The sequence below is a fragment of the Rhinoderma darwinii genome (assembly GCF_050947455.1).
Source record: "Rhinoderma darwinii isolate aRhiDar2 chromosome 5 unlocalized genomic scaffold, aRhiDar2.hap1 SUPER_5_unloc_47, whole genome shotgun sequence".
Classification (NCBI taxonomy): Eukaryota; Metazoa; Chordata; class Amphibia; order Anura; family Rhinodermatidae; genus Rhinoderma; species Rhinoderma darwinii.
In genome coordinates, this window is record NW_027461806.1 from 239324 (window position 1) to 252550 (window position 13227).

Genomic DNA, 13227 nt, shown 5'->3' on the forward strand with positions numbered 1-13227 from the left:
GCCCAAATGCCCTGCTGCCATGCAGATAAACACTGGCAGCGGCAGCAAGTGCATGCCCACAGCCACCCCTTGTTCCTTCACACCTTGTATCAGCTGTAATCCAGTCCAGTCCAGTGCTGCCTGCTGAGCAGCACTGACCAACACTGCCTGGGCCCAGGCTTTTATCTCTGAGGCCCCATTATGATGTCAGAAAGCTGGCTCTGGAATCCTGAGGGCTCCACTATGACACGTGCAAAGTTCCGTCTGAACTTTATATAAGACGGTGAGGCTCAGTCAGTCACTCAGTGTTGCCTGAGAGGGCAACACTGCAACAGCCGGCCGCCAGGCTGTCTTTTTTTTGCACAGCTAGTTGCCTCCAGGAGGCCACAAGAGGGAGACAAGGGACTGCAAAATGGAAAATAGGCATCCACCAACTTTACAGACAACTTCTCCTTGCTCCTACAACCTCCATCCTTGCACAGTTTGTTATTCTTCTAGGTAACATAGTAACAAATCCAAATTGCTGCTCTCTTTGTAGGCAAGCAAGGCTTTGTTGCAACTGCAATTCTTACTTCTTCTTGAAATGTAGGGACGACAGTACATTCCATCACATCCATCTAGTGTACACAGGTAGGTCCATTGTGGCGGGCAGGCGAGCGGGCGGGCTGCTTTATTGGCTGTTTGCTGTTCCCCTACTCCACTCCACTATTTGACTGTTGTGCTGCATCAATCAATCAATCAATCAATCAATCAATCAATCAATCAATCAATCAATCAATCAATCAATCAATCAATCAGTGGCTGGCTCAGGTGCAGCTCTTTAACTTACCTAAAAGGGAGGGCGGAGAGAAGACAAGGAAGGTGAATGAGGTGTTCCAATGTGAAATGCCGGAAACACAGAAACACAGACGACACACAACAAGAGGTGGCAATCTATTCATTAATTGCATTTAATCAATGAGCTCATTATCACTCATGCATTGTCCAACAGGTGTTGAAATAATGGGATTAAAAGGGGAGATCCCTTCAGAAAGACAGAAACAATAGCAAAGACAAAAAACACTTTTGGAATCTGCTTTTAGTCAACACATAAGGAAAGGGTGCACCGGTCCTGGAAATACTGCAATACCAGGTCAATGCGTGGAGTGGACAGAGCAAGCTCTATTTCCATCTCCCTGTTCTAAAAATCCATTTAATATATGGTCCCCAGATAGGGGACGTATCAGATATTAAACTGATAAGAACAGATACTACACTTGATCTTAGCCAAAAGGCCGAGAAGCGATAACCCGAACGGGCCGCGCGTTGCCCGAGCCTGCCCGATACTGCTGTTCAGCCCTTGCAGCGATTCAGCCTACTTCTAGGCAATTCCATGGGGCCCTGCAGGCTCACACACTCACAGCTACACGGGAGGTGAATAAAGGCCGGAGAGGAAGCCAGACAGGATTTGCTTCTTTTGCTTGCACCACAATGCAGTGCTGAAAGAGGAGGAATCTACATAAAAATGCCTTCCTGGCAACGCCCAAATGCCCTGCTGCCATGCAGAAAAAACACTGGCAGCGGCAGCAAGTGCATGCCCACAGCCACCCCTTGTTCCTTCACACCTTGTATCAGCTGTAATCCAGTCCAGTCCAGTGCTGCCTGCTGAGCAGCACTGACCAACACTGCCTGGGCCCAGGCTTTTATCTCTGAGGCCCCATTATGATGTCAGAAAGCTGGCTCTGGAATCCTGAGGGCTCCACTATGACACGTGCAAAGTTCCGTCTGAACTTTATATAAGACGGTGAGGCTCAGTCAGTCACTCAGTGTTGCCTGAGAGGGCAACACTGCAACAGCCGGCCGCCAGGCTGTCTTTTTTTTGCACAGCTAGTTGCCTCCAGGAGGCCACAAGAGGGAGACAAGGGACTGCAAAATGGAAAATAGGCATCCACCAACTTTACAGACAACTTCTCCTTGCTCCTACAACCTCCATCCTTGCACAGTTTGTTATTCTTCTAGGTAACATAGTAACAAATCCAAATTGCTGCTCTCTTTGTAGGCAAGCAAGGCTTTGTTGCAACTGCAATTCTTACTTCTTCTTGAAATGTAGGGACGACAGTACATTCCATCACATCCATCTAGTGTACACAGGTAGGTCCATTGTGGCGGGCAGGCGAGCGGGCGGGCTGCTTTATTGGCTGTTTGCTGTTCCCCTACTCCACTCCACTATTTGACTGTTGTGCTGCATCAATCAATCAATCAATCAATCAATCAATCAATCAATCAATCAATCAATCAATCAGTGGCTGGCTCAGGTGCAGCTCTTTAACTTACCTAAAAGGGAGGGCGGAGAGAAGACAAGGAAGGTGAATGAGGTGTTCCAATGTGAAATGCCGGAAACACAGAAACACAGACGACACACAACAAGAGGTGGCAATCTATTCATTAATTGCATTTAATCAATGAGCTCATTATCACTCATGCATTGTCCAACAGGTGTTGAAATAATGGGATTAAAAGGGGAGATCCCTTCAGAAAGACAGAAACAATAGCAAAGACAAAAAACACTTTTGGAATCTGCTTTTAGTCAACACATAAGGAAAGGGTGCACCGGTCCTGGAAATACTGCAATACCAGGTCAATGCGTGGAGTGGACAGAGCAAGCTCTATTTCCATCTCCCTGTTCTAAAAATCCATTTAATATATGGTCCCCAGATAGGGGACGTATCAGATATTAAACTGATAAGAACAGATACTACACTTGATCTTAGCCAAAAGGCCGAGAAGCGATAACCCGAACGGGCCGCGCGTTGCCCGAGCCTGCCCGATACTGCTGTTCAGCCCTTGCAGCGATTCAGCCTACTTCTAGGCAATTCCATGGGGCCCTGCAGGCTCACACACTCACAGCTACACGGGAGGTGAATAAAGGCCGGAGAGGAAGCCAGACAGGATTTGCTTCTTTTGCTTGCACCACAATGCAGTGCTGAAAGAGGAGGAATCTACATAAAAACGCCTTCCTGGCAACGCCCAAATGCCCTGCTGCCATGCAGATAAACACTGGCAGCGGCAGCAAGTGCATGCCCACAGCCACCCCTTGTTCCTTCACACCTTGTATCAGCTGTAATCCAGTCCAGTCCAGTGCTGCCTGCTGAGCAGCACTGACCAACACTGCCTGGGCCCAGGCTTTTATCTCTGAGGCCCCATTATGATGTCAGAAAGCTGGCTCTGGAATCCTGAGGGCTCCACTATGACACGTGCAAAGTTCCGTCTGAACTTTATATAAGACGGTGAGGCTCAGTCAGTCACTCAGTGTTGCCTGAGAGGGCAACACTGCAACAGCCGGCCGCCAGGCTGTCTTTTTTTTGCACAGCTAGTTGCCTCCAGGAGGCCACAAGAGGGAGACAAGGGACTGCAAAATGGAAAATAGGCATCCACCAACTTTACAGACAACTTCTCCTTGCTCCTACAACCTCCATCCTTGCACAGTTTGTTATTCTTCTAGGTAACATAGTAACAAATCCAAATTGCTGCTCTCTTTGTAGGCAAGCAAGGCTTTGTTGCAACTGCAATTCTTACTTCTTCTTGAAATGTAGGGACGACAGTACATTCCATCACATCCATCTAGTGTACACAGGTAGGTCCATTGTGGCGGGCAGGCGAGCGGGCGGGCTGCTTTATTGGCTGTTTGCTGTTCCCCTACTCCACTCCACTATTTGACTGTTGTGCTGCATCAATCAATCAATCAATCAATCAATCAATCAATCAATCAATCAATCAATCAATCAATCAATCAGTGGCTGGCTCAGGTGCAGCTCTTTAACTTACCTAAAAGGGAGGGCGGAGAGAAGACAAGGAAGGTGAATGAGGTGTTCCAATGTGAAATGCCGGAAACACAGAAACACAGACGACACACAACAAGAGGTGGCAATCTATTCATTAATTGCATTTAATCAATGAGCTCATTATCACTCATGCATTGTCCAACAGGTGTTGAAATAATGGGATTAAAAGGGGAGATCCCTTCAGAAAGACAGAAACAATAGCAAAGACAAAAAACACTTTTGGAATCTGCTTTTAGTCAACACATAAGGAAAGGGTGCACCGGTCCTGGAAATACTGCAATACCAGGTCAATGCGTGGAGTGGACAGAGCAAGCTCTATTTCCATCTCCCTGTTCTAAAAATCCATTTAATATATGGTCCCCAGATAGGGGACGTATCAGATATTAAACTGATAAGAACAGATACTACACTTGATCTTAGCCAAAAGGCCGAGAAGCGATAACCCGAACGGGCCGCGCGTTGCCCGAGCCTGCCCGATACTGCTGTTCAGCCCTTGCAGCGATTCAGCCTACTTCTAGGCAATTCCATGGGGCCCTGCAGGCTCACACACTCACAGCTACACGGGAGGTGAATAAAGGCCGGAGAGGAAGCCAGACAGGATTTGCTTCTTTTGCTTGCACCACAATGCAGTGCTGAAAGAGGAGGAATCTACATAAAAACGCCTTCCTGGCAACGCCCAAATGCCCTGCTGCCATGCAGATAAACACTGGCAGCGGCAGCAAGTGCATGCCCACAGCCACCCCTTGTTCCTTCACACCTTGTATCAGCTGTAATCCAGTCCAGTCCAGTGCTGCCTGCTGAGCAGCACTGACCAACACTGCCTGGGCCCAGGCTTTTATCTCTGAGGCCCCATTATGATGTCAGAAAGCTGGCTCTGGAATCCTGAGGGCTCCACTATGACACGTGCAAAGTTCCGTCTGAACTTTATATAAGACGGTGAGGCTCAGTCAGTCACTCAGTGTTGCCTGAGAGGGCAACACTGCAACAGCCGGCCGCCAGGCTGTCTTTTTTTTTCACAGCTAGTTGCCTCCAGGAGGCCACAAGAGGGAGACAAGGGACTGCAAAATGGAAAATAGGCATCCACCAACTTTACAGACAACTTCTCCTTGCTCCTACAACCTCCATCCTTGCACAGTTTGTTATTCTTCTAGGTAACATAGTAACAAATCCAAATTGCTGCTCTCTTTGTAGGCAAGCAAGGCTTTGTTGCAACTGCAATTCTTACTTCTTCTTGAAATGTAGGGACGACAGTACATTCCATCACATCCATCTAGTGTACACAGGTAGGTCCATTGTGGCGGGCAGGCGAGCGGGCGGGCTGCTTTATTGGCTGTTTGCTGTTCCCCTACTCCACTCCACTATTTGACTGTTGTGCTGCATCAATCAATCAATCAATCAATCAATCAATCAATCAATCAATCAGTGGCTGGCTCAGGTGCAGCTCTTTAACTTACCTAAAAGGGAGGGCGGAGAGAAGACAAGGAAGGTGAATGAGGTGTTCCAATGTGAAATGCCGGAAACACAGAAACACAGACGACACACAACAAGAGGTGGCAATCTATTCATTAATTGCATTTAATCAATGAGCTCATTATCACTCATGCATTGTCCAACAGGTGTTGAAATAATGGGATTAAAAGGGGAGATCCCTTCAGAAAGACAGAAACAATAGCAAAGACAAAAAACACTTTTGGAATCTGCTTTTAGTCAACACATAAGGAAAGGGTGCACCGGTCCTGGAAATACTGCAATACCAGGTCAATGCGTGGAGTGGACAGAGCAAGCTCTATTTCCATCTCCCTGTTCTAAAAATCCATTTAATATATGGTCCCCAGATAGGGGACGTATCAGATATTAAACTGATAAGAACAGATACTACACTTGATCTTAGCCAAAAGGCCGAGAAGCGATAACCCGAACGGGCCGCGCGTTGCCCGAGCCTGCCCGATACTGCTGTTCAGCCCTTGCAGCGATTCAGCCTACTTCTAGGCAATTCCATGGGGCCCTGCAGGCTCACACACTCACAGCTACACGGGAGGTGAATAAAGGCCGGAGAGGAAGCCAGACAGGATTTGCTTCTTTTGCTTGCACCACAATGCAGTGCTGAAAGAGGAGGAATCTACATAAAAACGCCTTCCTGGCAACGCCCAAATGCCCTGCTGCCATGCAGATAAACACTGGCAGCGGCAGCAAGTGCATGCCCACAGCCACCCCTTGTTCCTTCACACCTTGTATCAGCTGTAATCCAGTCCAGTCCAGTGCTGCCTGCTGAGCAGCACTGACCAACACTGCCTGGGCCCAGGCTTTTATCTCTGAGGCCCCATTATGATGTCAGAAAGCTGGCTCTGGAATCCTGAGGGCTCCACTATGACACGTGCAAAGTTCCGTCTGAACTTTATATAAGACGGTGAGGCTCAGTCAGTCACTCAGTGTTGCCTGAGAGGGCAACACTGCAACAGCCGGCCGCCAGGCTGTCTTTTTTTTGCACAGCTAGTTGCCTCCAGGAGGCCACAAGAGGGAGACAAGGGACTGCAAAATGGAAAATAGGCATCCACCAACTTTACAGACAACTTCTCCTTGCTCCTACAACCTCCATCCTTGCACAGTTTGTTATTCTTCTAGGTAACATAGTAACAAATCCAAATTGCTGCTCTCTTTGTAGGCAAGCAAGGCTTTGTTGCAACTGCAATTCTTACTTCTTCTTGAAATGTAGGGACGACAGTACATTCCATCACATCCATCTAGTGTACACAGGTAGGTCCATTGTGGCGGGCAGGCGAGCGGGCGGGCTGCTTTATTGGCTGTTTGCTGTTCCCCTACTCCACTCCACTATTTGACTGTTGTGCTGCATCAATCAATCAATCAATCAATCAATCAATCAATCAATCAATCAATCAGTGGCTGGCTCAGGTGCAGCTCTTTAACTTACCTAAAAGGGAGGGCGGAGAGAAGACAAGGAAGGTGAATGAGGTGTTCCAATGTGAAATGCCGGAAACACAGAAACACAGACGACACACAACAAGAGGTGGCAATCTATTCATTAATTGCATTTAATCAATGAGCTCATTATCACTCATGCATTGTCCAACAGGTGTTGAAATAATGGGATTAAAAGGGGAGATCCCTTCAGAAAGACAGAAACAATAGCAAAGACAAAAAACACTTTTGGAATCTGCTTTTAGTCAACACATAAGGAAAGGGTGCACCGGTCCTGGAAATACTGCAATACCAGGTCAATGCGTGGAGTGGACAGAGCAAGCTCTATTTCCATCTCCCTGTTCTAAAAATCCATTTAATATATGGTCCCCAGATAGGGGACGTATCAGATATTAAACTGATAAGAACAGATACTACACTTGATCTTAGCCAAAAGGCCGAGAAGCGATAACCCGAACGGGCCGCGCGTTGCCCGAGCCTGCCCGATACTGCTGTTCAGCCCTTGCAGCGATTCAGCCTACTTCTAGGCAATTCCATGGGGCCCTGCAGGCTCACACACTCACAGCTACACGGGAGGTGAATAAAGGCCGGAGAGGAAGCCAGACAGGATTTGCTTCTTTTGCTTGCACCACAATGCAGTGCTGAAAGAGGAGGAATCTACATAAAAACGCCTTCCTGGCAACGCCCAAATGCCCTGCTGCCATGCAGATAAACACTGGCAGCGGCAGCAAGTGCATGCCCACAGCCACCCCTTGTTCCTTCACACCTTGTATCAGCTGTAATCCAGTCCAGTCCAGTGCTGCCTGCTGAGCAGCACTGACCAACACTGCCTGGGCCCAGGCTTTTATCTCTGAGGCCCCATTATGATGTCAGAAAGCTGGCTCTGGAATCCTGAGGGCTCCACTATGACACGTGCAAAGTTCCGTCTGAACTTTATATAAGACGGTGAGGCTCAGTCAGTCACTCAGTGTTGCCTGAGAGGGCAACACTGCAACAGCCGGCCGCCAGGCTGTCTTTTTTTTGCACAGCTAGTTGCCTCCAGGAGGCCACAAGAGGGAGACAAGGGACTGCAAAATGGAAAATAGGCATCCACCAACTTTACAGACAACTTCTCCTTGCTCCTACAACCTCCATCCTTGCACAGTTTGTTATTCTTCTAGGTAACATAGTAATAAATCCAAATTGCTGCTCTCTTTGTAGGCAAGCAAGGCTTTGTTGCAACTGCAATTCTTACTTCTTCTTGAAATGTAGGGACGACAGTACATTCCATCACATCCATCTAGTGTACACAGGTAGGTCCATTGTGGCGGGCAGGCGAGCGGGCGGGCTGCTTTATTGGCTGTTTGCTGTTCCCCTACTCCACTCCACTATTTGACTGTTGTGCTGCATCAATCAATCAATCAATCAATCAATCAATCAATCAATCAATCAATCAATCAATCAATCAGTGGCTGGCTCAGGTGCAGCTCTTTAACTTACCTAAAAGGGAGGGCGGAGAGAAGACAAGGAAGGTGAATGAGGTGTTCCAATGTGAAATGCCGGAAACACAGAAACACAGACGACACACAACAAGAGGTGGCAATCTATTCATTAATTGCATTTAATCAATGAGCTCATTATCACTCATGCATTGTCCAACAGGTGTTGAAATAATGGGATTAAAAGGGGAGATCCCTTCAGAAAGACAGAAACAATAGCAAAGACAAAAAACACTTTTGGAATCTGCTTTTAGTCAACACATAAGGAAAGGGTGCACCGGTCCTGGAAATACTGCAATACCAGGTCAATGCGTGGAGTGGACAGAGCAAGCTCTATTTCCATCTCCCTGTTCTAAAAATCCATTTAATATATGGTCCCCAGATAGGGGACGTATCAGATATTAAACTGATAAGAACAGATACTACACTTGATCTTAGCCAAAAGGCCGAGAAGCGATAACCCGAACGGGCCGCGCGTTGCCCGAGCCTGCCCGATACTGCTGTTCAGCCCTTGCAGCGATTCAGCCTACTTCTAGGCAATTCCATGGGGCCCTGCAGGCTCACACACTCACAGCTACACGGGAGGTGAATAAAGGCCGGAGAGGAAGCCAGACAGGATTTGCTTCTTTTGCTTGCACCACAATGCAGTGCTGAAAGAGGAGGAATCTACATAAAAACGCCTTCCTGGCAACGCCCAAATGCCCTGCTGCCATGCAGATAAACACTGGCAGCGGCAGCAAGTGCATGCCCACAGCCACCCCTTGTTCCTTCACACCTTGTATCAGCTGTAATCCAGTCCAGTCCAGTGCTGCCTGCTGAGCAGCACTGACCAACACTGCCTGGGCCCAGGCTTTTATCTCTGAGGCCCCATTATGATGTCAGAAAGCTGGCTCTGGAATCCTGAGGGCTCCACTATGACACGTGCAAAGTTCCGTCTGAACTTTATATAAGACGGTGAGGCTCAGTCAGTCACTCAGTGTTGCCTGAGAGGGCAACACTGCAACAGCCGGCCGCCAGGCTGTCTTTTTTTTGCACAGCTAGTTGCCTCCAGGAGGCCACAAGAGGGAGACAAGGGACTGCAAAATGGAAAATAGGCATCCACCAACTTTACAGACAACTTCTCCTTGCTCCTACAACCTCCATCCTTGCACAGTTTGTTATTCTTCTAGGTAACATAGTAACAAATCCAAATTGCTGCTCTCTTTGTAGGCAAGCAAGGCTTTGTTGCAACTGCAATTCTTACTTCTTCTTGAAATGTAGGGACGACAGTACATTCCATCACATCCATCTAGTGTACACAGGTAGGTCCATTGTGGCGGGCAGGCGAGCGGGCGGGCTGCTTTATTGGCTGTTTGCTGTTCCCCTACTCCACTCCACTATTTGACTGTTGTGCTGCATCAATCAATCAATCAATCAATCAATCAATCAATCAATCAATCAATCAATCAATCAATCAGTGGCTGGCTCAGGTGCAGCTCTTTAACTTACCTAAAAGGGAGGGCGGAGAGAAGACAAGGAAGGTGAATGAGGTGTTCCAATGTGAAATGCCGGAAACACAGAAACACAGACGACACACAACAAGAGGTGGCAATCTATTCATTAATTGCATTTAATCAATGAGCTCATTATCACTCATGCATTGTCCAACAGGTGTTGAAATAATGGGATTAAAAGGGGAGATCCCTTCAGAAAGACAGAAACAATAGCAAAGACAAAAAACACTTTTGGAATCTGCTTTTAGTCAACACATAAGGAAAGGGTGCACCGGTCCTGGAAATACTGCAATACCAGGTCAATGCGTGGAGTGGACAGAGCAAGCTCTATTTCCATCTCCCTGTTCTAAAAATCCATTTAATATATGGTCCCCAGATAGGGGACGTATCAGATATTAAACTGATAAGAACAGATACTACACTTGATCTTAGCCAAAAGGCCGAGAAGCGATAACCCGAACGGGCCGCGCGTTGCCCGAGCCTGCCCGATACTGCTGTTCAGCCCTTGCAGCGATTCAGCCTACTTCTAGGCAATTCCATGGGGCCCTGCAGGCTCACACACTCACAGCTACACGGGAGGTGAATAAAGGCCGGAGAGGAAGCCAGACAGGATTTGCTTCTTTTGCTTGCACCACAATGCAGTGCTGAAAGAGGAGGAATCTACATAAAAACGCCTTCCTGGCAACGCCCAAATGCCCTGCTGCCATGCAGATAAACACTGGCAGCGGCAGCAAGTGCATGCCCACAGCCACCCCTTGTTCCTTCACACCTTGTATCAGCTGTAATCCAGTCCAGTCCAGTGCTGCCTGCTGAGCAGCACTGACCAACACTGCCTGGGCCCAGGCTTTTATCTCTGAGGCCCCATTATGATGTCAGAAAGCTGGCTCTGGAATCCTGAGGGCTCCACTATGACACGTGCAAAGTTCCGTCTGAACTTTATATAAGACGGTGAGGCTCAGTCAGTCACTCAGTGTTGCCTGAGAGGGCAACACTGCAACAGCCGGCCGCCAGGCTGTCTTTTTTTTGCACAGCTAGTTGCCTCCAGGAGGCCACAAGAGGGAGACAAGGGACTGCAAAATGGAAAATAGGCATCCACCAACTTTACAGACAACTTCTCCTTGCTCCTACAACCTCCATCCTTGCACAGTTTGTTATTCTTCTAGGTAACATAGTAACAAATCCAAATTGCTGCTCTCTTTGTAGGCAAGCAAGGCTTTGTTGCAACTGCAATTCTTACTTCTTCTTGAAATGTAGGGACGACAGTACATTCCATCACATCCATCTAGTGTACACAGGTAGGTCCATTGTGGCGGGCAGGCGAGCGGGCGGGCTGCTTTATTGGCTGTTTGCTGTTCCCCTACTCCACTCCACTATTTGACTGTTGTGCTGCATCAATCAATCAATCAATCAATCAATCAATCAATCAATCAATCAATCAATCAATCAGTGGCTGGCTCAGGTGCAGCTCTTTAACTTACCTAAAAGGGAGGGCGGAGAGAAGACAAGGAAGGTGAATGAGGTGTTCCAATGTGAAATGCCGGAAACACAGAAACACAGACGACACACAACAAGAGGTGGCAATCTATTCATTAATTGCATTTAATCAATGAGCTCATTATCACTCATGCATTGTCCAACAGGTGTTGAAATAATGGGATTAAAAGGGGAGATCCCTTCAGAAAGACAGAAACAATAGCAAAGACAAAAAACACTTTTGGAATCTGCTTTTAGTCAACACATAAGGAAAGGGTGCACCGGTCCTGGAAATACTGCAATACCAGGTCAATGCGTGGAGTGGACAGAGCAAGCTCTATTTCCATCTCCCTGTTCTAAAAATCCATTTAATATATGGTCCCCAGATAGGGGACGTATCAGATATTAAACTGATAAGAACAGATACTACACTTGATCTTAGCCAAAAGGCCGAGAAGCGATAACCCGAACGGGCCGCGCGTTGCCCGAGCCTGCCCGATACTGCTGTTCAGCCCTTGCAGCGATTCAGCCTACTTCTAGGCAATTCCATGGGGCCCTGCAGGCTCACACACTCACAGCTACACGGGAGGTGAATAAAGGCCGGAGAGGAAGCCAGACAGGATTTGCTTCTTTTGCTTGCACCACAATGCAGTGCTGAAAGAGGAGGAATCTACATAAAAACGCCTTCCTGGCAACGCCCAAATGCCCTGCTGCCATGCAGATAAACACTGGCAGCGGCAGCAAGTGCATGCCCACAGCCACCCCTTGTTCCTTCACACCTTGTATCAGCTGTAATCCAGTCCAGTCCAGTGCTGCCTGCTGAGCAGCACTGACCAACACTGCCTGGGCCCAGGCTTTTATCTCTGAGGCCCCATTATGATGTCAGAAAGCTGGCTCTGGAATCCTGAGGGCTCCACTATGACACGTGCAAAGTTCCGTCTGAACTTTATATAAGACGGTGAGGCTCAGTCAGTCACTCAGTGTTGCCTGAGAGGGCAACACTGCAACAGCCGGCCGCCAGGCTGTCTTTTTTTTGCACAGCTAGTTGCCTCCAGGAGGCCACAAGAGGGAGACAAGGGACTGCAAAATGGAAAATAGGCATCCACCAACTTTACAGACAACTTCTCCTTGCTCCTACAACCTCCATCCTTGCACAGTTTGTTATTCTTCTAGGTAACATAGTAACAAATCCAAATTGCTGCTCTCTTTGTAGGCAAGCAAGGCTTTGTTGCAACTGCAATTCTTACTTCTTCTTGAAATGTAGGGACGACAGTACATTCCATCACATCCATCTAGTGTACACAGGTAGGTCCATTGTGGCGGGCAGGCGAGCGGGCGGGCTGCTTTATTGGCTGTTTGCTGTTCCCCTACTCCACTCCACTATTTGACTGTTGTGCTGCATCAATCAATCAATCAATCAATCAATCAATCAATCAATCAATCAATCAATCAATCAGTGGCTGGCTCAGGTGCAGCTCTTTAACTTACCTAAAAGGGAGGGCGGAGAGAAGACAAGGAAGGTGAATGAGGTGTTCCAATGTGAAATGCCGGAAACACAGAAACACAGACGACACACAACAAGAGGTGGCAATCTATTCATTAATTGCATTTAATCAATGAGCTCATTATCACTCATGCATTGTCCAACAGGTGTTGAAATAATGGGATTAAAAGGGGAGATCCCTTCAGAAAGACAGAAACAATAGCAAAGACAAAAAACACTTTTGGAATCTGCTTTTAGTCAACACATAAGGAAAGGGTGCACCGGTCCTGGAAATACTGCAATACCAGGTCAATGCGTGGAGTGGACAGAGCAAGCTCTATTTCCATCTCCCTGTTCTAAAAATCCATTTAATATATGGTCCCCAGATAGGGGACGTATCAGATATTAAACTGATAAGAACAGATACTACACTTGATCTTAGCCAAAAGGCCGAGAAGCGATAACCCGAACGGGCCGCGCGTTGCCCGAGCCTGCCCGATACTGCTGTTCAGCCCTTGCAGCGATTCAGCCTACTTCTAGGCAATTCCATGGGGCCCTGCAGG

General features: G+C 47.7%; 9 non-coding genes across 9 annotated transcripts; all 9 read right to left on the bottom strand.

Annotated features, from left to right (window-relative positions):
- Window positions 1–1074: 1074 nt before the first annotated feature.
- LOC142695127 (U2 spliceosomal RNA) lies at window positions 1075–1265 on the bottom strand. The gene has a single exon (XR_012863273.1). It is a non-coding gene; the product is annotated as a U2 spliceosomal RNA (small nuclear RNA).
- Window positions 1266–2558: 1293 nt separating this feature from the next.
- LOC142695129 (U2 spliceosomal RNA) lies at window positions 2559–2749 on the bottom strand. The gene has a single exon (XR_012863275.1). It is a non-coding gene; the product is annotated as a U2 spliceosomal RNA (small nuclear RNA).
- A 1300-nt stretch (window positions 2750–4049) lies between these two features.
- LOC142695130 (U2 spliceosomal RNA) lies at window positions 4050–4240 on the bottom strand. Its single transcript, XR_012863276.1, has one exon. It is a non-coding gene; the product is annotated as a U2 spliceosomal RNA (small nuclear RNA).
- A 1280-nt stretch (window positions 4241–5520) lies between these two features.
- LOC142695131 (U2 spliceosomal RNA) lies at window positions 5521–5711 on the bottom strand. Its single transcript, XR_012863277.1, has one exon. It is a non-coding gene; the product is annotated as a U2 spliceosomal RNA (small nuclear RNA).
- A 1284-nt stretch (window positions 5712–6995) lies between these two features.
- LOC142695132 (U2 spliceosomal RNA) lies at window positions 6996–7186 on the bottom strand. The gene has a single exon (XR_012863278.1). It is a non-coding gene; the product is annotated as a U2 spliceosomal RNA (small nuclear RNA).
- A 1296-nt stretch (window positions 7187–8482) lies between these two features.
- Window positions 8483–8673, bottom strand: LOC142695133 (U2 spliceosomal RNA). Its single transcript, XR_012863279.1, has one exon. It is a non-coding gene; the product is annotated as a U2 spliceosomal RNA (small nuclear RNA).
- A 1296-nt stretch (window positions 8674–9969) lies between these two features.
- LOC142695134 (U2 spliceosomal RNA) lies at window positions 9970–10160 on the bottom strand. Its single transcript, XR_012863280.1, has one exon. It is a non-coding gene; the product is annotated as a U2 spliceosomal RNA (small nuclear RNA).
- Window positions 10161–11452: 1292 nt separating this feature from the next.
- Window positions 11453–11643, bottom strand: LOC142695135 (U2 spliceosomal RNA). The gene has a single exon (XR_012863281.1). It is a non-coding gene; the product is annotated as a U2 spliceosomal RNA (small nuclear RNA).
- A 1292-nt stretch (window positions 11644–12935) lies between these two features.
- On the bottom strand, window positions 12936–13126 carry LOC142695137 (U2 spliceosomal RNA). The gene has a single exon (XR_012863282.1). It is a non-coding gene; the product is annotated as a U2 spliceosomal RNA (small nuclear RNA).
- Window positions 13127–13227: the final 101 nt, after the last annotated feature.